General features: G+C 37.2%; 1 long non-coding RNA gene across 1 annotated transcript; it reads right to left on the reverse strand.

Annotated features, from left to right (window-relative positions):
• Positions 1-14,525: 14,525 nt before the first annotated feature.
• On the reverse strand, positions 14,526-15,403 carry LOC131438848 (uncharacterized). Its single transcript, XR_009230998.1, has 2 exons — positions 15,354-15,403; positions 14,526-15,292 (listed from the first exon to the last, which is right to left on the reverse strand). It is a non-coding gene; the product is annotated as an uncharacterized LOC131438848 (long non-coding RNA).
• Between the last annotated feature and the right edge of the window lie 10,356 nt (positions 15,404-25,759).

The following is a 25,759-nucleotide window of genomic DNA, read 5'->3' on the forward strand; positions in this document are numbered from 1 at the left end:
TTTACACTTACGGCTATCAGTGATTTTCTGTTATTGCGCTGCTCTTTCAGGATTCGAGCTTTACTACTGGTGAATCCCTGGAAGCACTTTTTGATATTAACGGTAAAGAAGTGTGACCCCAAAGCTATTAAATAATAAATAAATCATTTCACTAGTCAGTAATGAAAAAAATGGAACGTACCTTATTATTTCATGATTCGTAAATATATCCTTAATGGGAGTTGAAAGAGCTAACGTGTCTGCGATTATAAATTGCTTTATGATGCAAAAATCCCAGGTGAGCTGCCGGAAGCAGCTGATATATATCGAGGACTCACCACATACAATACCAAATATGATAAGTTCTATCGAGTTTTCATATAAATTGTATGTGATATTCTTATCAATTCATTATTGTTACACTAATTTAGACTTCATGTACATTCTGAATAAAAAATATAAATTTCCATATGGCTTCAATAAGTTATACGCTGCATACGATTCATATGACGAATCTAATGAATATAAACAAGATTTTTATTTCAGTGTACAGTTGAGTCGTATTGACTCAATTTCAAGTCGGTACAGTTTACTTAATTTTGGCTTATTGAACGAAACTCTCGCTGTTGGGTGGTTTTGCTCTTCGTATTTTGACAACAATGGAAGGAGCGAACGGAAGAAAAGATTCAAAAGAACTCAAAATTAAGAAAAAAGAACTCAAATATTTGGTAGTTTTTATTTTCCGTGTACACACTTAAAACCATTTCTTGAGCTCGGCATAATAAAATGCCGAAACTGATCAGCAACACGTAAATTTGCTGATTGCTCAGTAATCAATACGCATGTTCCTGAACTTCGTTAAATGTATTCACTGATATTTCGGTAAAATGCTTCACTTTGCCGGAATTTGGCATAATTGCTTGCTGAATTTATCAGTAAACAACAGATATGCCGACATCAGCAGAGACGTTTGCCGAGGTTTCGGAATATGTGCTAGCTGTTGCCGAGATTCAGCACGACAGCTGTCATTTATTGCCGCGTTCGAGTGAAAAAATGAATAATCTTCGAAGAAGCGTGGAAAAACTTGCAAGTAAAAATATTGAATAAATATAGTGACATGTTTCGCTTTATAAAAAGCGACTTTATCAGAGCACTCACGATTATAAGGGAAAAACACCCAACACGGGGCTCAAAGCGTCCTCGAGACAAAACTTTGGGGGATATGCGAAAAAATAATCCAATGCATGGAATAATTCAATAGATCAAAGTAAGTTTATTTTTTGAACAATATCGTCTATGCATCATTAAATATTGAACATTTTTGTAAGCCAAAAATCAATGTATATTTTTATTTTCATATTTCCAGCTCGACTCAAGGTAGCCGCATCTAGAAACGCCGCTTTTTTATGCTACATGTTTTCAGGTAGAGGCTTTAAGCACTACTGGCAACAAATTTGTAAGCCTCCTTTAAGTGGTAATAAAATGAATTTTTGATCCTGAATAGCGTGTTTATAATGTAGAGAAATTACAAACAAAATTAATTGACTAGATTTTTTATTACTGATGATTCGGTAATTTATTTTTTTCATTTTTTTGTTTTATTGGATTGCCGAATATTCAGTGAACGTTTCACTGAGCAAACAGTAAATCTTATGCTGACGATTTCGGCAATATTTGACGTTTGTCAAATTTCAGGGTGCCGAGACGCTCAGTTATTTTATTTTTGCCGAGATGATTGCTGATTACTCGGCTGTGCGAATCTCGGCATTTTTTTGCCGAGACTCAGCTAAAAAATTTAAGTGTGTACTGATGATACAACCCAGTAAATCCGAACATCGGACGCATCGTGCACGAAAGCTTTTGATTGCGTTTCGAACTTACATAGTGTATCGATAAAACAAAATGGTGAAGATATACCAAAGCAGAGAGTGGATGTCTGATACTCAGGATATGGGATATATCGGGGTTGGATTTCTAACCCCGAACATAGGGCAAGAGTTTTTCTGGCCCTAAAAGGGACCTACAGGTTAAAGCCTATATGATCCAAACAAAAGAATGTTTAACACTCTTTCACACCCTATCGGGGAGACGTCGGCTCGAAAATGCCTTGTTCGACATTCCTTGGCTCTGTTTCTCTAGCGATACATAATGTAAACATAAAGCTTTTTTAGGTCGACGCGGTTGATGCAAATGGTGCAGAATTGTCCGATGTCGGGCCGATCGAAGCGCTACGATCGGCCCCATATCTTGTTCTATCGGTCCGATGATCGGACTTATGCGGGTCGACAAGTTTCACTGAAAATGGACATCCCCACATTATCAGATCCGAATGGATTCTGAATGGATTCCGAATCAATTCCGAATCGGCGAGAAATTTTCATTCGGAATTTCATGTGGAAATCATAATGGATTCCGAATCAATTCCAACTCCAGTGCAACAACCGATTCCGAATGAACCGGTTCGCATACAACCGGTTGATTCGGAAATCATTCGGAATTGAGTGAGAAGATACGGACTGCATTGTCAATTCGTTTTCTTCTTCTTCTTTCCTGATTTTGCACGTTTTCGTGCTGATTTTCAGTTTATTTTTAAACGAAAACATTATATAACTGAATATACAAATTTAAAACTTCATGTTTTTCGGATATACAGAACTAGTAAATAACCAGTTCTTCTTAGAATCCCAATATAAACTATTGAAATTCGCTGGAAATTAACAAAACGGCCTACCTTAGTCAGCATCATCAATTCCTCTAGCTGGAGTGTAGTGAAATGGCTTAAGTCGCTTAAATTTCACACTAATACATTCATAAAATGAGCGAATATTCAATGACATTTATAATGTCACTGTCAATCAGGTTGATCGAGCTGCCAACTCAGGCGAAAATTCTAGCACTGAACCGATCGAGCACTGAAAAATCATGCAGTCGAGTAAGAATTCATTACGCATTCCGTCATTTCGATAATGTGGGTCGTATTGAGGTTTCTATGCCCGGTGAAAAATGAACGGTGGTCCTACTGAAAAATTGGTGGCCAACACGTTTCCTGATGAAAACAAAACAATATGTAAAAGCGATTCACACGCAGCATCAAGCGGCTATCACCTGAATGGAACGATTACGGAACAACAACATTAATTGTAAGCAATTCATATGAAAGGACACTACGTCAAGTTCACGGAACTTTTTAACGTCGGGTACGTGAGCAATATTCGGCTAAATAAAATTAATAAACCAATCTGGACGTCGACCGAAGTTGATTGATCGTCTGAACTGTGTTTAATGCATTCTTTTCCTGATGAAAACAAACCAATCTCATTTGCATTTGTGGTTGTAAGTGAGCTGTCAGAGAGCCTAATTACTTGACATTAATATATACCCTATATTAATGTGTTTTTTCACGCAGCGTGTAAGTCTACACAAAGGCGAATGTAATTACATTGAAGTTTTCGTTTCATTATAACAAGATCTGACAACACTGGCTTCGTTCCGAATCAGAGATGCCAGATATTTTCATAGAAAATCTGTATCTGTGTATGTAGAAACCAACCAACTCTTTTGCGATCGCTGCCCGAGTGGCGAGTTTTGAACTAAGCGATGGTGATAATTTTCAGATTTTGCTTGAAGATTCGAACAAAATGCAGGGTTTTTTTTCTTATGAATAGAATACTAACATACAAAAACGTGTGAAAATTTGGTAAAAATCGATCATTTATGATTCAGTAGCTTTCCGTGGTATGTTTGATTAATATTTATGGAGAAATCGTAACATGAAATACCAAATTCGAAGAAGTGAGGTTGGGTACTGTTTTCATATCTGGGATATTCTTTGTGTTTTGGGTTGGATTTTGAGATTAATTGATAAATTATGATCAACAGTTTTATGACTAGTTTATTTAGTCATGTTTTATCATCTAAATCAAATCTGTATGTGAACTAAAAATTTCAAATTTCATCCGAGATTGTCAAGAGTATAAGACAATTTGAAATCATATATTTGATGACAACACGTGAATAATCGTTTTTCTCACCAATATTTGTAAGGTTTTGCCATCTGCATTCTTTCAAACTCAAGTAAATTGAAAAATTCGTCAGTTTTTTTTTTAAATACATGGGATATGTCAAAACAATCACCATAACGCTATCTCGTGGTGATCACGCTGATTGGATTGTTCAATAATAACAACATTTCACGATTGAAGATGAATATTAGTAGATATCTGCAATCTGTTTGAATATTTTCTCCTTCAATTATTACTATCAGCAATCCCTTCCTTTAAGCTTTTGAACAGTATAATGAGCTTTGCGCAGAATTCTTTGAGTTATTGAGTCGACATGGCATTTCAGCAATCCCTTCCTTTAAGCTTTTGAACAGTATAATGAGCTTTGCGCAGAATTCTTTGAGTTATTGAGTCGACATGGCATTTCAGTGTCTAATCTGCGAATTCAAGTCAGGTTATAGTTTCTCAGTTTGGTAATAAGATTTCATTCAATCATTGCATCGATTTGCATTTCAAATCTAAGTTCCACATCTTCATATACAAGATGTGTAAGTTCAAAGTGTTGTTTTGTTGTCAACATATAGCGGATAAAATCTGTTCGTTTTTTTGCTTGGACCAAATGCGTGTTTTTTTGTTTACGTTTTTTCGAGAAAAAAAAACTTATTTTGTGTAAACCATGTCGAATTTCGAGCAAAATAAAAGCATTTGTGTGGCAAGATATGATTTAATGTTCAATTAAGTGAAAAAGGTATCGAGTTCTTGTTGAGACTTATGTGAATCTTGTTTCAACTGTCAAAATTTATGAGCTCTGGTTTCAACGTTTCAAAACAGGTTATTTTTATATTATTGACATAGAATTTTAAAATCGACCACAAATATATGTAGATGACAAGCTACAATTATTATTGGACTAAAATGATACAAAAATAAAAAAACTATGACCGAGCATTTAAATTTCATCTGGCAAGCTATTTCTGATAGTCTACGAGCCTTGGGAACTTGGGAAAATAGTTTGTAAATGGGTTCCACACAAACAGAATGAACATGCAAAAAAACTAGAGCGAAATGCTCTTTTCACGCTTTGAAAGAAAACGGCATCGGATTGTATTTGTCGACGAAAAATAAGTATATTTGGGAAACCGAAACGCAGAAATCATGGATAACGCCAGGACAATCATTAACATCGAGTTAAAGATCGAAAAGTTTTGAGAAAAAGACAATGTGAAGTGTCTGATGGGTTTAGGAGTAGTGAATTACGAATTTCTTGAACCTAGCGAAACAATTAATACCGTCCGCTACAGGTAAAATTAAAATACTTCAAATAAAAAAGAATTCGCCATCGTTTTTGAAAAACTCGATTATTTCTTGAAGAAAAATACATTTTTAATTTCCGCAACTTAGTTAATAAATCAAATTTTGTTCTTTGGTCACGAGACTTTTATCTTATCTAAAGAAATAAAAAATCATACTCTTCATGAAATCTGTATATATCTGTATTAAACATACGAAATCTGTACAAAATCTGTATTCTGTATAAAATCTGTATGTGTAGGTAAAAATCTTAGACAAGACCTGACAACTGGGGGGCTGCTTTTGTTCCAAAATGGACCAGTTTCTGATTGGCTGATTTTGATGTTGCTTCCCGCACATTGTGAAAAGAAAAAACATTTTGCACAAAAAACAAGTTTATTAAAATGTATAAATTTAGCTCACCAATGAACACGAAAATTTTCAGAAAATGTTTCACTTTTTTTTAATCTCATTTGTAATAACTGTTTATAGTGGCAGCACTGTGTAATTAAAATCAGCATCAAGCCGTTTTTCTTTTTAGTGAATTAAAGTGTTAAAAATTTGTTAAATTAGTGTAAACTCGAAAGTGTGTTTGGTTTTACGAGAAGAATGAAGTATTGAGTTGTGGTCGCACTAAGCATTTCGATTCAAATTTGACTTTTTCCGGTTTCCAAAAGATCCGGTAATACGTCAACAATGGATTTTGCATTTAACATGAGATATTTCGTGTTTTGTCATCAAAGCTCAATTAATTGTTTTAAGCATTAATATATAATTTAAAAAAAATGCATTTATCAAAACATTTTGATTTCAAAATTACATTTTAATTACACAGTGCTGCCACTATAAACATTTATTACAAATGAGATTGAAATAAAGTGAAACATTTTCTGAAAATTTTCATTTTCATTGGTGAGCTAAAATTATGCATTTTAATAAACTTGTTTTCTGATTTTCTTTATACTTGACATCATTACTTGCGTACCCTGCAAAACTGCGGGTAGCAACATCAAAATCAGCCAATAAGAAACAGGTCCATTTTAGAACAAAAGCAGCCCCCTCAGTTGTCAGGTCTTGTCTTAGTACAAGTAGTTTACAGCGGCCCTTACACGTGACAATATTATTGTCAATCCAAAGTATTGTCAATACCGTCAATCCAATTGATTTGGTAACTTGAGTCTGCATTTTTCGAACAAATCAAGCGTTTGAACGACGACACGACCTGCCACTCGCTTTTAAAAACTGTATCGCAAATTTAACTACCCCTCAGGAACTCGTAATGTCAAAACGAAATTGTTCGAAAAATGTATGAAACTGGCAACTCAGCCTGAAAAACTGATGTTTTTAAAATAACACCTACCGTTACCGTAGTTACATTTATTTACCTTAATCTTTTCACAGCAGTTGAAAGAGAAAAATTAAATCTAAATATTTTCAACAGCGAAAGTTGTTCTGCTACCGAGCAGCTCTCCCATCTCTACAGAATACCATTCGTTTGATGATCGTGCAGTTTTTTTGCACCGGTTCTCGAAGCCACACTCCCTGTGAAATTTGTCGACCCGTATCGGTCCGATCATCGGCCCGATTATCGGACCGATTGAGCACGATATGGGGCCGATCGTAGCGCTTCGATCGGCCCGTCATAGGACAATTCTGCACCATTTGCATCAACCGCGTCGACCTAAGAAAGCTTTATTTTTACATTATGTATCGCTAGAGAAACAGAGCGAAGGAATATCAAATTAGGCATTTTCGGGCCGCCGTCTCCCCGATTGTGTGTGAAGGAGTGTTAAACGTTGTTTTGTTTTGATCATAGAGGCTTTACCGTTGAGGTCATTCGCCTCTTAGGGCCAGAAAAACTCTTGACCTATGTTCGGGATTGGAAATCCAATCCCCGATATATCGCATCTCTCCTGAGTATCAGACATCCGGTCTCTCCTTTATTACATCTTCACTCTTTTGTTCTACCGATACACTATGTAAGCTCGAAACGCAATCAAAAGCTTTCGTGCACGATGCGTCCGATGCTCGGATTTACTGGGCTGTTATGTTTTTCAAGATCAACATGGATTTAAATTTGTATAAGGAACCAATCAGAGTTCACGACGGCCCTTATTAAGAGAATATTCGTAGTATTTATGTTTACTAGAGGAGTTGGGCATAATTTATCAGATCTACTTATACCATACCGAGTTTCGCAACTGACGATAAAGAGACTTTCGAATATCAGAAACTTTTCTAAACAAAAATATTCGCTCTTATTCTAAAATCTATTCCTAATAACGCTAGCAAAATCCATCGAAAAGTCAATATGCCTTATTCAAAATCAGGCTGTATAATCGATTTATTATTAATACTGCTCTGACCAATATGTTTATTAATGAAGAAGTCTTTCCGGGAATCGATGTACTTCAATTTTATAACATAGAGCTTTTATTAGTGGCCAAAATATCTCCGTTAATCTACATAATCATTTGTTGAACTTGGATTCGAGGGTATGGTTCTCGTGAATTGTCTCACGAGATCTCGAGGATCCATTGAACTTCCTGCGTTTGTAATTTGCATTACGTCATGACACTTATTATCCTGACCAGGTGTCATATATGATGTCCTAAAATGATTCGTCATAATGCAACATTGAGACTTTTGAACCTTGACTGAATCAGATCCAATACCTTTTCACAAATATTTCACGCAAAGTATTCCAGCAATAACTAATTTAAACTCAGAAATAACTAGTTCTAACTCAGAAAAAGTTTGGCTAGAGAAAATTGTTCTGATTTTTTTCGACATTGTGGTTTATTTATTTACTATGGGACTCCTTGGTAACTAGTTCGTAGCAACTTAAACAGTGTTGCGCAAGAAGATTTTTTTAATCATTTTCAAGGGGTCGCTATATTTGTGGTAACTGGCGGTAAATCACTCACGAACACATTTTTTCCAGATTTTTCTTTGGAGTGCCTGGCCGTGTCGTCGGTTTGAAGCTTCAAATATTGCAACTGAACATTGAATTTAGAGAAGAGTTCATTGCACATATTTGACAGTTTCTTCTCTGGAGAGAAAGTATTGTCGGATTGATGAGCAGTTTTGATTTTTTGACAATATTTTCGTCCATCCAATGAAGTTTCCATTACACGATCAAAAGTATTGTCAATACTTCTTGTATTGACAATAATATTGTCTCGTGTAAGGGCCGCTTACCTCAGTCAGACCCTGTCAGCTTGGCGCGAAATCAATCTTCAGTTCAGCAACGCCATCGCACGGTGTCACATTCAACATATCATGTCAATTGTATGGGTGCGCAGTGCTGCTATTTTGGCGCGCACGAATTTGACATTTCTCTCCCCTACTTCTGTGTACGAGATTCGATGCGAACTCGCCTGAGGGTGCCATGCTGGCAAAAAATGTTGTTGCCAATGATTTGTTCGGGAAATGTGAGAGATGGATATCTTGTTAATATGATGTCTTTGCCTCAGTGTAAGATTGAACCTACAACTAACTTTGACTTCGGCTCGCACACATTCTAATTTCGAATATGAATAGATCTGTGCACTCTGCATCGGTGTAAGTAACAGAGACGTCAATCCCACTTGTACGCGGCGGGCAGATTTCCCCCCAGACGGCTGGCTATGTCTGCCAGCCATTTTTGCCGGAATTCTGCCAGAATTCCGGCAAAAGTCTGACAACAATGCAACAACCGTTTCCGGCAGAGAATTTCGCCTAGCGGTTATTAACGGTTCTTTTCTGTCGGATTTTTGCCATACAAGATTGGCAGAACCGTTTTGAATCGGTTCTACATTTTAAGCGTCTTAGTTTTATTTTTACAATAAAAGATACATATGACAAGCAATAATTTATTGCCCTTCATATATACTAATCATGGACAATGTTATTGCCAATAACATTGCTTTCTCACTACCAAACATACCCATATTTCAATCTCATTTACCTCGTCTCAAGATTCGTTTTTTGTACGAACATGCGGGATTGACGAATATCAAATCAAGTCGAATAAAAAAAAGAAAAAAGAAAGAGGAGGGAAATAAACAAGAGACGTACGGCGAGATAATGACGCAATTTCGCCTGGACAATTTTGACAGCAGCCGGAATTCAGCCAGCCTTCTGACGGTTGCCAGAATTACTCACAAGCGGGAAATTGCTCAATTATATTTTTTATGGTGACGTCACAAATGAACAAAAATTCATCCTTGACAGTTCAGCCGACGACACGACCAGGCACTCCGAAGAAAAATCAGCATTAAAACTGTTCGCTAACGATTCACCGCCAGTTACCACAAATCTAGCGACCCCTTGTAAATGATAAAAATAATCTTCTCGAGCAACACTGTTTAAGTTGCTACGGACTAGTTACCAAAGAACCCCAAAACAAATAAACATGTTTTGAAAGCAGTGGAATAGTACTGTTAGTGTTAAACTTGGTCCAAATTAAGCAGAAATGCATTTAAATGAACTCGATTTCCGGAATTGTATCGAAACTATGGATGAAACCAACGAACGAGGACAATGATCTGCTTCCAGCGATTCATCCGTACACTTCAACTGCTAGATTTTCTGGGCAGTAGGATTCGGTGTAATATGCCGGTGTCAAAATTGTTTTGTGTCGGTTGATTGCGCAGCAGTGGAAACAGTATTTCACCGACGACACGACCTGCCACTCGACTATCAAAACTGTATCGCAAATTTAACTACCCCTCAGTAACTGGTAATGTCAAAACGAATTTGCTTGAAAAAATGTTGGAACTGGCAACACAAGTTGGTATGTTATTGATTTTGAAAAACAGTTACCAGTAACCTTGGTAACAACATATAGAATGTAAACAAAATAAGAGATTCTCACTTGAAACGAAACCACTGAGTGTAGTTGGCCCGCTGGCAGGTATTAAATTTATTCTTTCAAAAGCGGCCCTTACACGAGCATTAAAAATGTCAGTTTTAATGTAACTAAGTAATGATGTATTTCAAATTTGTTAGAAATCTCGTCATTACTGCACCATTACACGTTCATTAATAATTCAGTAATGACATTTTCAATGACTCGTGTAAGGGTCGCTAAAGAGTTTTGAGTCATTTTTGCTCATTGTTTTAAAACTTGTATCTTTGTATCAGATACCTCTAGCTTCGGCTATCAGTTCGATGTTTCTTTTCATAATCTTCTCAAAGTTACGTGTCACAATATCAACATCGTCAGCGAAGCCAAAGAGCTGTACGTACTTTCGGAAGATCGTGTTGATCCGCGCTCTTCGAAGCAATATTGAACAAGAGACAAAATAATCCAAAACCTTGCCGTAGCCCTCTCTGAGACTTGAAACGACTCGAGAGCGTCCCAGATGCTTGGACGTAGCACATTACTCTATCCATAGTTGTTTCGACCAATCACGTCAAATTATACGGAAATCCGCATTCGTGCATAATCTGCCATATCGATTGTGTCGTACGCCGCTTTGAAGTCAATGGCGCGTTGTATTCTCGACACTTCTGGAGTACTTGTCTCATAACGAATATGTAGTGGCGTACCGTACCGGCAACGCAAATTATTCACTACCAAAAAATTTTTCGATTGTTTAAGGCAATAAAAAACTTCTCTTGTGTTATCTTCAGAGGGAATATATTCTTCTAACTAAGCATTTATTACTTTCATAACGTTCCCAGAATTACATTCCTCGTTTAAAGTTTTGCTCGAACTTCCTGGTCCACCAAGCCTATTGAATGTAGACTTTTTGATTACTCCAGGCGACCACAGTGTTTCTATAAACTTGGTGGACATATTAGCATTGTTAAAGGTTGTCAAAAATTTTGAACGTGTCTGTTCAACGTCACTAGTTTGTAATTGCCCTTGCTGGATTGAACTTTGAAGTGCCGATTGGGCTAGCCCTATGTAACCGGTAACCAGATTTCAGAGGTGATTTCAAAGCATTTATGAAGTCTTTTTCCAAGCAACTAGATTGCGTTCCATTCAAACATCGAATGCACTTCTGAATAATGAAAAATACGTCATCCAACATGCTGAAGCATTGCTACCCCGTTTCAATGCTGTCCAAAATTATCGCTTTCAGGATGCTTTCTTCCATGAAATAACGCTCAAAAAGTAAATATATCCCAAGAATTTCCTGCATTTGCGTATTCAATCGGGACTTTTCAATTAACTCATTTAAAGTATTTGGTTCCAGAGAACTTTTTTCGAGATCAAACTAAAAAACACAAAGCGATTAGAAATCCATTTATACGAAGATAAACCACTCACCAAGAATCGGCGTTTGACCAATTTTATAAATTTTATATATTATAATTCAGCCCTCGAATGAATTATTGTTATTTCACCAATGAGGGCATCAATGTCTTTCGCATTCAGTTTATCAACCGATCCACCACCATATGTGTTCCCTGATCGTGCATTCCAAGTAAAGGAAAAGTTTCGAAGAATCGTTCTACCGATGCCAAATTATCTATTTTTTAATGCATCATCAAACTTTTGGTAAACGACGTCGCGGATCTGTGTCGTTGCTCTAGTGTAGAAACAATTTTCGAACGGAAGATATTTTTTGTAAAAGATTTTTAATAATGAAATATGGAATTATTCCATAACTATTTCAAACTGTTTGTTTATGTATTCTGGTGCTCCTTGGTAACTAGTTCATAGCAACCTAATCAGTGTTGCTCGAATAGTTAGTTTTTGTCATTTTCAAGGGGTCGCTATATTTATGGTAACTGGTGGTAAATCGCTCACGAACACTTTCTATTCCGATTTTTCTTCGGAGTGTCTGGTCGTGTCGTCGATTTCACCTTATTGCCACTATTCGAGGATTACTAGTGGAATTCCACAATGAAATCATTTTACCGTACGTTATGCAGGTACCGCAGAGCACTAGCCTCGCTCAGCTCGTTGTCGGTCATTTCCATGTCTTCCTTCTCACACGACGGTTTCAAGTCAAGACCTGAATTTTGAACTTGGCTTTATAAAAGACATAACTCATACTTCTCAATTTTTACATTCCGCTCGAGTCAGGTAAATCCATTTAAATGTTCCGTAATATAATAACCGATCTGAAATTTATTTTGTTTACATTCATCTTGCCTTCGATATGCAGTAACCAAGGTTATGGTGACTGTTATTCAAAATCAATAAATATATCAACTTGTGCTGCCAGTTTAAAAAAATTCACTAGCGTTTTCGATTTGACATTTCCAATTACTGAGGGGTAGTTAAATTTACGATACAGTTTTGATAGACGAGTGGCAGGTCGTGTCGTCGGTTCAGCCGACGACACGACCTGCCACTCGACTATCAAAACTGTATCGCAAATTTAACTACCCCTCAGTAACTGGTAATGTCAAAACGAAATCGCTTGAAAAAATGTTGGAACTGGCAACACAAGTTGGTAAATTATTGATTTTGAAAAACAGTTACCAGTAGCCTTGGTAACTACATATGGAATGTAAACAAAAACAAGAGTCTCACTTAAAACGAAACCACTGAGTGTAGTTGGCCCGCTGGCAGGTATTAAGTTTATTCTTTCAGAAAGTTTTGAGTCATTTTTGCTCAATTTTGATTCAATTTGCATCTTTAATTTTTATTAAAAAGTAAAAGTTATTAAAGCATAAAAATATATATATTTTGTAAATAATTCAAGAATATCACCAAATTAACACTAGCGTCTTCGTGAAGTCGAAAGTGATTTTAACTTCAATTTATTCTTAATTTCGTTTGGTATTCAGTGGACATGTCTTACGATAGTTTTTCATTTGCTTCTGTATCTGTATTAAATATAAATTAAATATTGAATCGATTTGTGGATATGATTGCATCTCTTCAATTAACGACTGTATAATATTTACGTACCATGGAAGACTTAGCGAATTAAGCCAGATTTCCACTAAAATCGGGAATTTCAATTTTTCCGTTTTCGATCGCCTGTCGTTCTTGTTGGTTTATTAAATAGAGTGCATCCTTACGATTTGAACTATAATTGCTCATGAAAATACGGATGACCCATTCCCATATCAGAACTATATCAATAAATTCCGTAAACTACAAAAAGATATGAAAATATACAATATTACTTTATTTATGCTCTTATTACCTCCCATTTTTGTTGTACTGGGGCCATTTTTTTCTTCCAGGAAAAAAGATACAAAAATTCAAATCGGTGGAATTATTCCACAACTATTTCAAACTGTTTGTTTATTTATTCTGGTGCTCCTTGGTAACTATTTCATAGTAACTTAAACAGTGTTGCTCGAATAGTTAGTTTTTGACATTTTCAAGGGGTCGCTATATTTATGGTAACTGGTGGTAAATCGATCACGAACACTTTTTAATCCGATTTTTCTTTGGAGTTTCTGGTCGTGTCGTCGGCTGAACTGTCAAGGATGAATACTTGTTCATTTGTGTCGTCACGATAAAAAATCTAATACTTTCTCTCCAGAGAAGAAACTGTCAAATATGTGCAATTAGGTTTTTTAACGTCACTGCTAACCTCAATCGGATGAACACTTTTTGACAGTCCAGCAGTACTGTTTGTAAACAGAAATTTCTTTTGTTTGATTATTGACAAATTGGATCAGACCATTTACGGTCCGTATCGCCTAAATAAAGTTTTAAAACATTTGTTCACGATTGAATACGGTTCGTTGGGACTAGTTGCAAAGTGTAAAGATGATTGTTTTAGATGTGCTCTTCGATTTTTGTTTAAGCTTGTTTGTAAACAGTACCGCTGAACTGTCAAGGATGAATACTTGTTCATTTGTGTCGTCACGATAAAAAGCCTAATGAACTCTTCTCTCAATGTTTCAATGTTCAGTTGCAATATTTGAAGCTTCAACCCGCATACGCATGGCTGCCAGATGGCTGACTAAACGCTGCCAGCTGGAAAAATATGGCTGGCAGACATTCTGGTGACCGACTGCCTCACCGCTGCCAGATATACAACTCAAACGATACAACCGTATCCACCAGGATTTTTCCACATTGAAATCTTTGACATTTTCAGCAAAGGTGAGAAGATGAAAACGCTCGGCTAACTTAGATACAGGTGACTTTGTTTTGTCAAATTGGATTTGACAACCGTCACTGAATCAATTTTGGTAGCGTTATGAGGAATACAAATGAAATACGAGGGAAAAAACGATACGACGTTATTCAGAATAAGGGCGTGTCTCGTGTAAGGGCCGCTTATCACTCTATAATTCCGTAGGCAAAACGGTTTTTATAGTTGACAGTGAAACGTGTTCCGAAAATTTTCGTTAGAACGGTTTTATTTATTCAAAAAATCAATCCTTTTTAGTTTCATTGTATTCAGAATACATGAGATCATTTTCGATGTTTACCGTTAATATTTTATCAGATTAATCAGCATGTTCTACTACAAAATACTATTTCATTACGAGCGTAATGCAACTTACTAGCTACTGACAAGATAAGTATTTCTTCATTCTAAATGTCCGCCACTTCCTACCATAGATATTCGTCAGAATGTTTTCCATTTCTTCGTTAATATAGAATGTTTGTTTATTATTTGAATCTAACTCAATTTGTTCGTCAGATTCGCTTGTTTCAGACAATACTATATTTATGTTGATTCTTGCTGATATATTTACGTTTGTATTCATACTATTTTGCAATGATTTCTTCTTATGGTTATAATTATCATTTTCTACCGATTGAATTTTTCCACCAATACACGGTTTTTGGAAGAGACATGTAGATGGATTCGAATAAACACTGTTTTTCGAAAATATTGATTCAACTTCATTTCGTTCAGTAGACTGGGTACAGTTTATACATCCGTTAGATTGTACACAGAATATTTTCTCAAAAGATTGTTCTTCATTGTAATGGTCGATGTGTTTCTTAGCTTGTTTACTGTTGGATGGAGATAAAACTGTTAAATCAATCTTTGACACTTTATCATTCTTTTCCTTTTGTGTCAGAGCCGCATATTCAGTATTTTCAGAATCGGAAAGATAAAGCATCTGTGAAAAAGGAGTGATAAAAGAACTTTCACCTGAAATTATGAATACAATCGATCATTATTAAATACATTTGCCCGTTAAATAGATACTTACTTGTTGCCGACATTATTTAGCTTAAAGCAGAGTTACCATATTCACAGTTTTTGCTATAAAACAACAGATTTTTTTTACCTATTTTGTCACACAGATTCTGTGTCACAGGACACAAATTTTATCAAAGTTCACAGATTTCTGCAAATTTTTTTTGAATGTTTCACAAAATGACAGACTTTCAAATGTTTTTCAGAGATTTTCACAGATTATGATCGAAAATATGCAATACAGATTTTTCAAGTTGACACACAGATTTGAAAATGGCAACTCTGGCTTCAAGACGCATAGATACACGATGTAGAATTAGCACGGGTGACAAGATAGGGCGGTTTTGCGTGTGTCTATCAGTGCTGCAAATATTGCACAGTTCCCACCAAATCGAACTGCACAGTATGAAAGTGTGCTGGATCAGAAGTGTGATTATAACTGCAACTCTGTATAAAATGTTCAAAACGACCTATGTAATAATAAGAGATTCTCTTTGATTACTTTCTCTTTTGATTATTACGGCACTCTTAGCAATCCTTCTCTCCAATTATTTACCGATAATAATAACTAAAGCTATCATCTTTTAATCTGCTCTGGAGAAATTACCGAAAAAAGGAGGAATGTTTCGCAATAATCGAAAGAGAAAGTAAACAAAGAGAAACTCTCAATGTTACATAGGTCGTTTTGAACATTCCATACAGAACTGCTCTGTACTGACAGAACTCTGACGTCTATAACGACAACACAATCATATGATTGTGTTTTTTCTTTTTTGCTCGTTGTCAAATTTGTAAGCAGGGTTGCCAGTTTTGAAGATATTGAAGAAAGCTGCATAGAAAAATTATTCTTTTCGTTGATTTTCTCAACTTTTTTTCGGCAACCATGATTGAGCGAAAAAGATTGTGGTTAATGAACTGTGTCAAAAGTTCAGCTTTGAAAGCAATCAGCAATAACAGTTACCACATCCTTGGTTACTGCACATTGAAGATTTGAGAAATGTAAACAAAACATACTGCAAAATGGGTATTTGATTACGAAAATTTAAAATGGATTCAACGACTGCCTCGAGTGGAAGATCCCTTCTGTGCAGTTAATTGCAAGTTCTCCAGTATCATTACCTGAAGTGGACCAATCAATCGGTCTTGATTCGCATACATTATTCTATGCTACTAACGATAACTTCTACTAGTAGGAATATGATATTCGAAAAGCTATAAACTGCTCTTTAAATGATCGAACGTACTTCCCTGCCCCGTTTATGTACGAAATAAATTAAGCCAATGATATAAGAGCATTTTTTTTTCAATTCTCATTTATTCATTGCATTGTAATATGTCAATTTTCAATATTTTTTTGAATGTACAATGATACAAGTCACCAGTTAACGTTTGTACTTGCGTTTGTAAACGAGTCAAACGGGTAAATCAACATAAAAATTTGTCCGTTGAACAATGGAAAAAGATTCGTATACGAACGTTGGAAACATTAAAAAAAATATTCCGATTTTTTTTTTAATTGTCACTTCCTCAAAATGATTGTGCTATACGTGCTATACGATCTAGTGCATATCAACGGTCAGGCATTAGTAGGCTCACAACAATTTATTTCTGCTTAACTTATCTTGACAACAGTTTACAGTAGGTTATGTATTTTGTAATAATGTGAAAACAGCTGAAAATAAAAATAATTAAAAAATCGATCGATTCGAATTAATTTCGAATTGCAAAATTTAACAACAACAGGTTCAACTACTTCACACATTCACATGTAAACACAATCTTCATTTGAGTTGGATGGTTTATAAGAACTTTTTCACATGATATTGACAGAAAAAACAATAGCAAATGTTAAAATTACACCATATTTAGTGAATTAGAAATATTTTATTTACAACTGATTTTTCCATCGCTAGGTTATGTCTTTTTTGCTCGAGTAGATTCTGTGCCTTCAGTTCTTTAAGTTCAGATAGTGTTTTGAAAACTTGCTTCGTATAATAAGCTATCACCAGTTTTTTTCGATTGTGTTCGAAAAATATCAATCATGTTCAAATGAAATTTCTCTTGCTGTTCAACGTGCTTTTCTAGCAAGCTCAAACTATTCGTTACTTGTCTCTTTTGAGGTGTTAGTAACAGGGGGTCTTCATCTAACGATTCTATGGCTTCATCTGAACGATTTTCGATTGTCTCCAAATTGCAATTTTTGCATAGCACTATTTTTTTCGTCTGATGTTATTGGTATTCCAAAGGAAACTGCATCCTCTACACCTTCGATAGCAGCTGTTAGTCCGACCAAATAAATCACTTTTTCTTCCAGCGCTCAATAATTTTATTTTGGCCGTCTCCTGTAGATTGCTGTTCTTTTTTGTTGTGTGTCATTTTCCTTTTGAGATTTGATTTCCAGTCAAACCATACCTAGAATTGATGATTTCAATTAAATAAAAATATTGCTATAGTTTTGATATTTTTAAAATAGTTTTTACTTTTTTCCAGCCAGCATAATCTTTCGTAGGTGGCCCAAAACTGTTCAAATCTGTGGCAAGATTCACCCAAAACGGTTTAACATTGAACCGACGATTGAACTTTGCAAAGCCTTTGGCAATATCTGGCTGATCGCTCAATGCGTCCACGAGCTTATCATACTGCATACTGAAAGATTGCTAAATTCACACAATCAATCAACTAGTACGAGGGATTCTCAATATTCGGATGTGTGGGAAAAGCATGTCAGTTTTATTCGTATTCACGTCATCCAGTTATGTCTCTGATATTAACCTCCCACCTGTATAAAATTTTTTTTTCTATCTATTTGATTTTGACAAGCTTGGGCTTGTTTGAAAGTTTCTTTTGGTTCGTTGAACAATTTCGTATTTCAATTGACTTTCACTCCGGATTCGGATATATAATGAAAAGTTACCCAATTTGCGACGTAAGCGCTTGTGTGAACTACCCGAATCAATCAAATAAATTCAAAAAAGTCGGCTCTAATTCGTGTCACAAATTATCATAATATAAAACTTGAACGACAAGAAAAAACCATATAATTAGAAAGAGTTTTTGCCTTTCTCCATAGAAAGGTATTAGAATTGCTGAAAAAACCGACTTTTGAACGGAGCCTCGGAGACCCATAGTGTTATATACCATTCGACTCAGTTCGACGAGATCGGAAAATATCTGTGTGTGTACGTATGTGTGTGTGCACTTTTCGAAGATATTTATACGCGCTAAATTTTCTCAGAGATGGCTGAACCGATTTTAACAAACTTGGGCTCGTTTGAAAGCTACTGTCGGGCCATTGATCAAGTACAATCAAATGGCTGTGACTTTTGGTTCCGAAGATATGATTGTATAAATGACGTAACCGACAAAACGCGTTGTATTTTAACGCGCTTAATTTTCTCAGAGATGGCTGAACCGACTTTAACAAATTTATGCTCGTTTGAAAGCTACTATCGGACCATTGATCAAGTGACTTCTGGTTTCGGAGATATAATGGTATAGTGACGCAACCGACAAAACACGTTGTTTTTTACCGCTCTAATGTATACAAGGGTGCCAATATTTTGGGATCACCTCTAATTTCGTAAAGCGCTACTGTTCAAAAGTTTAAGCACCTCGGAAAAAGTCCTCATGCAAAATTTGAGCTAAATCGGACATGGGTAAGTGGTGCTGCCTAGCGGTTAAAGTTTGATGCCAAAAATCTTAAAATTGCATGAAACGTCGAGAATTAGTGTTATTTAAAAAAAATTGTTTCGAAAAAATTGACTTTCTGAGACTTTTGGCATCAAAATTATTTTTTCGATTTCGAAAATTTCGTCGACCGATACCCCCCCCCCTATGGTGATTTTCCAAGACAAATGAAAATTCCACTAAGTGGACTAAGAAGGGTTTTTGCCTTTCTCTATAGAAAGGTATTAGAATTGCTGAAAAAACCGACTTTTGAACGGAGCCTCGGAGCACTTCTATTTGGCTACACTCTTGAAATGATTCTTTGGATCAATATAATACCGGAACTTTTTACACTTTTCGTTCAGTTTTTACCTTAATCTATTTATAGCAGAAGTTAATTGATTGACTTGTTTTCTTCTGGTGAGATGCATTTTTTCGTTTCTAGTGAGAAGCACCTTTCGTTTCTGGTGAGATGCACTTTTCGTTTCTAGTGAGATGCACTTTTCGTTTCTGGTGAGATGCACTTTTCGTTTCTGGTGAGATGCACTTTTCGTTTCTAGTGAGATGCACTTTTCGTTTCTGGTGAGATGAGAACACAGATAACTAAACAAAACTGCAAGTCTGAAATTCAGAACACTAGTGCGCGACTAAATCAACTTTTGCTTGTTTTAGTTAAGATTCGACCGCTTGTCGAGATTGCCACTTTGTTGAACTCGCTAGTCACGATCGGTTATCGCGTATCACGTTGGCACTTCGGAACTGATCAGCTGTGCAACAACTCCGATTGATGGCTAAAGACTGACTCACTACTAACGGCTATATTTACCGTCAACTATTTGGAACCGACTAACTAACTTGTCTACGGTCCGACGCCCGAGACTAACGGACACTCTGAGACTGACTTCCTGCTAACTCTTTTCAACTATGGGTTTTTAAGCTCCTAACATTTACTTTCGGGTAAAGCCCGAAGATTTTAGTACAAGCCGAGCTTGTGATTCTAAGTAGAAAGTTCATCCGATTTTCTCCCGAAGTTCTACCAAAATTGCCGAGAACCGCGAACCGAAGCCACTGTCACTACGTCAATGGCAGTGACCGGTTCCCGTGAAAAGATATTTTTGTTGTTGCTCGTCGCGTTTACGCTGACGTGATGGCTCGCCTGAAAGGTGACAAATTTTTACCTTCACGACTGGGTTGCTATTCTTGCAATGTTGTTTTTTTTCTTCACGGCTCCTTACTTTTTCTACAATACTAGCAAATTCGAAAGAAAATTTGCTAAGGGCGCTACATGCCCCCACTTTCTGAGCTTGATGTTACCTGAAGGGTGAACATCAAGTCGAATGCGTTGGTTTATAACATTGAGGTTTGTAGCTGGATCACAAATTAAGGATTTCATCAGTAGGTCGCATATGAACTGATCTTCACACATACCTGCTCAACGTTGTTTTCAGAATCGTTCTGCAAATTGTACTTTCAAATGACGACGCATTTCTGGTTAGAAGTAGAAGCATTTTGTCAATAATGCGTACCGACAAAATGCTTCTACTTCTAACCAGAAATGCGAATCTATATAAAAAACGTACTATCAGCAAATCGATATGGCAATATTGCATCGTTCACAAAAATTCAAAACGATTGTTTCGAAGAAATCGAAAATACGGTTCGAACAATTTTTCAGGATGGTTCCAAAGGGACAACAGAATCTGTATTTGTATCTTGATTCGCCAGAACAATTTCGGATTGTTCCCGGACATTGAAAGTTAATCCTTGATCTATCGACAAAAGTGAATATATATAAAAATGAGTTCCTTACGGTATTTTTTTTTTCAAAAGCCATCCAGTAATCATACTTCTAATTATTATTGAACAATTTTAACTTACATCTCTAAATACTTCATCGCAGGATTCGTCATTAGTGATACAGAAAAATCAATTACAGAAACAAAGTCACGTCAGAATACTTAATCAATTGCTTAGAACATTCATTGATGTTTCCGAAACAGTTAATGTGAATATCAATGTCATTTCAAACAATACCGTGTTATTAAAACATTGGTCCCTTTTGGGGGGACATTGGTCTCTCAGCCCAAAGCGATAATTACCCACCAATCAATAATCAACGGTTCATATAAAAGAGGCAATAGTGAGAAAAAGCGGTGCACTCACCATTTATGTTGTCGTCAGGTTGCCAAAGTTCGCTGCCATCCTGGCCGTCTTGAATTCCTCCGGGGCGACGCGCGAAACCAGACCGGCTGGGAATTGCACGTTGAACCGGTTGCTCCAACCGAAAACTGTCATATTGCCTGCTCCCCGTATGACAATTGGATCTGGCCTGAGCCTCTTCCCCTTCCTCCGAAAGAGACTCCACTCGATGGCGAGCATTCACACACGCACTCAAATAGTCTAAATGATACTTGACACTATCATCACAGTAACAACTTTCAATTTCATTAAAGCTCGCTAAACATTCTTTGGCACTAGTAACGCAACTGTCCTGAGCACTCTGGTGAACCCAACCGAACACATTGCCATCAACTTGTTTGTGGCTTAGCTGACCCGATTTGTGTGAAGCATTTTGCCACAAAGTTGGTCCAGGGTTAGCGTTATTGTTTCTACACTTGGCACTGTAATTAGGTGAAAGCACGTTGTCCCGTTCCTGAGAGTCCGATGAATCGTAGTTGCTGATCGGTGTTTTGTGCCTCCTAAATACTTGCTATTACGTTCCAAAATGCGACGAATCTCGGCGAACGTGTTGGCATCCCGGAGGCGCCAGTATTTTTCGGGGATCAGTTCACCGTTTAAACTCCAGCATTTGTTATTTTCGTGGGACTTATCACACAATCGCAGCTGGTTTCGGCGCAAGCATGGTTCCGGATATCTGTGCTGCAAACAGATCTCGGTCGTGGTCGGTTCTAGCGGATATGGAAGTGGGAAAGATGATCTCCGTCCGTTCGGAACTCGCTGTCAGTCGAGTAAGTCAATCCGCAACGCTGCCGGTCGAGTCTCTCCTCGAGGGATTATTTGAGTTTACCTTCGCAGTCTTGGTTGATATTCTTTCTGTGGTCGTCCGGTGTGCGTTTCCCAAAGAAAAAGACTTGTCATTTTTTTTTATCCTCCGTCCGGCCGGTGTACTCAAAATAATCATCTGTACCGTTTCGCTCTTCAAGCGAGTAATTTACTATTGTCTCTGTTTTAATGCAGAGTGTTTCGTACACGCTTAACACAAACCCCTTACGAACCTTAAGTTACTAACTTAACTGTAACACAACATTGCCGTTACAGAAAAATTTCTCATGAATCGGCGAAAGCTCGAATCATGAGAAATTTATGAGCCAACACCACAAAGAAGTCCCCCGGAGACTATACATCGCATTATGAACGTGATGCTTAACAATCAGCGCTCGTAACATGTTCCTGTACGGAACAAGCTTCACAAAACTAAATGACACAAATCCACAAATCTAAATAATACCGCCAGCGAATTCTGGCTAATTCGCGATTACCGCCAACTAACTTATGGCTATCAGTTTCCGGGTAAGTCCTTATACAACAAACACGAAAGTCCTGTTGTAACGGCAGAACATTCAATAAACTCTTAACCTATTTTAGTGCTAAATAGGTATGAATTAACAATAAAGATATAACTAAACAATGTATTTGTGATAGCTTATTTGGTTTGTAACAAATGGTTGAGTGTCATAGAGGAAAAGGGGTATTTAGTCCCTCGATCGTTATGAGCCCAATGCAAGGGTTTTACCGCGCCCAGAATCGCGTTACTTTTGTACGGATTGTCATAACGACCCCTATTACAACTGTCTACCCGATCCGATTTACGAATCCTGACTGCTCTGGATCTTGCATGACGTCGACACCAATCCAGGAATGGATAGTTTCTTCCGATCTCGTGTTTCCGTGAAATTTTGTAGCTGGTGTAACTCATAGCTGTTTAAACGACTGTCAGTTTCTCCCGATCTGACCAAACGGCAGGCCTGTGAAGGCTTGGTATTTTCTCGGTATCCTTCATGTACGGTTGAATTCAATAGTTGTACTTTTACTCTATGGGTCATTGCACCCAGATTAACCATGTGGCGTAATGCCATTTCATAGTTGATTTCCTCATCATTCAAATGAGTGAAATCCATTTTTCTCATATATATTAACTATCACGGAACCAAACCAAATACTAAAATATCACAAATCTTACTTGAACGTTAAACTAACAAATTTTGGCTCAAATACACAAATCAAAAAATTTTCGTGTGGGATTTTTAGTTGGGCGCCAGTGTTATTAAAACCTTTGGTAGATTTGGAGAAGGATATTAGTGTCTCAGCCCAAAGCGATAATTACCCACCAATCAATAATCAACGGTTCATATAAAAGAGGCAATAGTGAGAAAAAGCGGTGCACTCACCATTTATGTTGTCGTCAGGTTGCCAAAGTTCGCTGCCATCCTGGCCGTCTTGAATTCCTCCGGGGCGACGCGCGAAACCAGACCGGCTGGGAATTGCACGTTGAACCGGTTGCTCCAACCGAAAACTGTCATATTGCCTGCTCCCCGTATGACAACTGGATCTGGCCTGAGCCTCTTCCCCTTCCTCCGAAAGAGACTCCACTCGATGGCGAGCATTCACACACGCACTCAAATAGTCTAAATGATACTTGACACTATCATCACAGTAACAACTTTCAATTTCATTAAAGCTCGCTAAACATTCTTTGGCACTAGTAACGCAACTGTCCTGAGCACTCTGGTGAACCCAACCGAACACATTGCCATCAACTTGTTTGTGGCTTAGCTGACCCGATTTGTGTGAAGCATTTTGCCACAAAGTTGGTCCAAGGTTAGCGTTATTGTTTCTACACTTGGCACTGTAATTAGGTGAAAGCACGTTGTCCCGTTCCTGAGAGTCCGATGAATCGTAGTTGCTGATCGGTGTTTTGTGCCTCCTAAATACTTGCTATTACGTTCCAAAATGCGACGAATCTCGGCGAACGTGTTGGCATCCCGGAGGCGCCAGTATTTTTCGGGGATCAGTTCACCGTTTAAACTCCAGCATTTGTTATTTTCGTGGGACTTATCACACAATCGCAGCTGGTTTCGGCGCAAGCATGGTTCCGGATATCTGTGCTGCAAACAGATCTCGGTCGTGGTCGGTTCTAGCGGATATGGAAGTGGGAAAGATGATCTCCGTCCGTTCGGAACTCGCTGTCAGTCGAGTAAGTCAATCCGCAACGCTGCCGGTCGAGTCTCTCCTCGAGGGATTATTTGAGTTTACCTTCGCAGTCTTGGTTGATATCCTTTCTGTGGTCGTCCGGTGTGCGTTTCCCAAAGAAAAAGACTTTTCATTTTTTTTTTATCCTCCGTCCGGCCGGTGTACTCAAAATAATCATCTGTACCGTTTCGCTCTTCAAGCGAGTAATTTACTATTGTCTCTGTTTTAATGCAGAGTGTTTCGTACACGCTTAACACAAACCCCTTATGAACCTTAAGTTACTAACTTAACTGTAACAACCGCCATAGTAATTTGTTATATATGCAGCCAGGCGCGTACCCAGAAAAAAATTTCGGGGGGTGTTTCAGAACATGTTGATCAATTTCCATACAAATACAAAAAAAAGAGTTTACATAATATCATACTTTTTTGAGTTTCGGAGGGGGTTTGAACCCCTAAAACACCCCCCTGTATACGCGACTGTATGCAGCCAAGACATTGAGATAAAAAGTAGGATCTTTAACAAGCCAGCATTGGATGGTAGGAAAATATGTCAGTCATATTGAACTACATTCACTATGTACAAGTATGTGCACCTCCAGTTTCTTGTCACTCTTGGTATTTCTTGATTTTTCTTATATTTATACTACCAGATCGTACTTAGTGACTATATATAATCATATATAATTGTTTAATATTAACGAATAACAAAAACAGGTATATTTTCAATTTTTTATTTGTTTATCAGCAGTCGGATGCACAGTTGACGAAAATGATTCAGAAAATGAGGATGTTATTTCGGATGAACTAGATCGTCACGTGCTTAAACTTACTCAAAAACCGAATATCATTCACTCATCGTCAAAGCATAAATTAAGTAGATCGATGAAGCTAAACATAAAGATGGCAACAGAAAGCGCCCATGACATAAGACAACCAAACATAACACAATTTTATTGCCTCTAATGTCCCATTGAAACAATCTGATGAAGTAGAGAAACTGCAAGTAATGCACGAAAAAAACGAGAATGAACTTTTACTGGCAATAATCGAAAAACTTATTCTGACTTATGTGGTGAATATGATAATGAAGGAAACTATCAATAACGACTACAAAAATATTCTAACTAGAACCAGTGACGCCAAGGGTGTTCGATATGTAAAGAGGCTAAGAATATTGGTGCATACCTTTACCTAATGGGAGGAAAAAAAGATTATGAAGATCTAGTAGTGAATCTTGGTCTCCCGTCACTAAGCACAGTTTTACGACATATTCATAATTCTTCTGACAAAATTATTGAGGGTAAGCTTCGTGTTGCCGGTTCAATGCATAGGACGCTGGTCTTACAAGCCAGTTGTCGTTAGTTCGAGCCCCGATCTGGAAGGATTGTTGGTGTCAGTAGGATCCATAGTGCTAGCCATGCAATGATTCTGTACACTAATGTCGTTTTTCATTGATTCCACTCGCTCGGTGCCAGTGTTTTGCCCTGACAGCCGATCAATGAAACGGTTTTGTAAAGTTTGATTTGCACGCTTGCTGCT

The sequence above is a fragment of the Malaya genurostris genome, chromosome 1, assembly GCF_030247185.1.
Source record: "Malaya genurostris strain Urasoe2022 chromosome 1, Malgen_1.1, whole genome shotgun sequence".
Classification (NCBI taxonomy): Eukaryota; Metazoa; Arthropoda; class Insecta; order Diptera; family Culicidae; genus Malaya; species Malaya genurostris.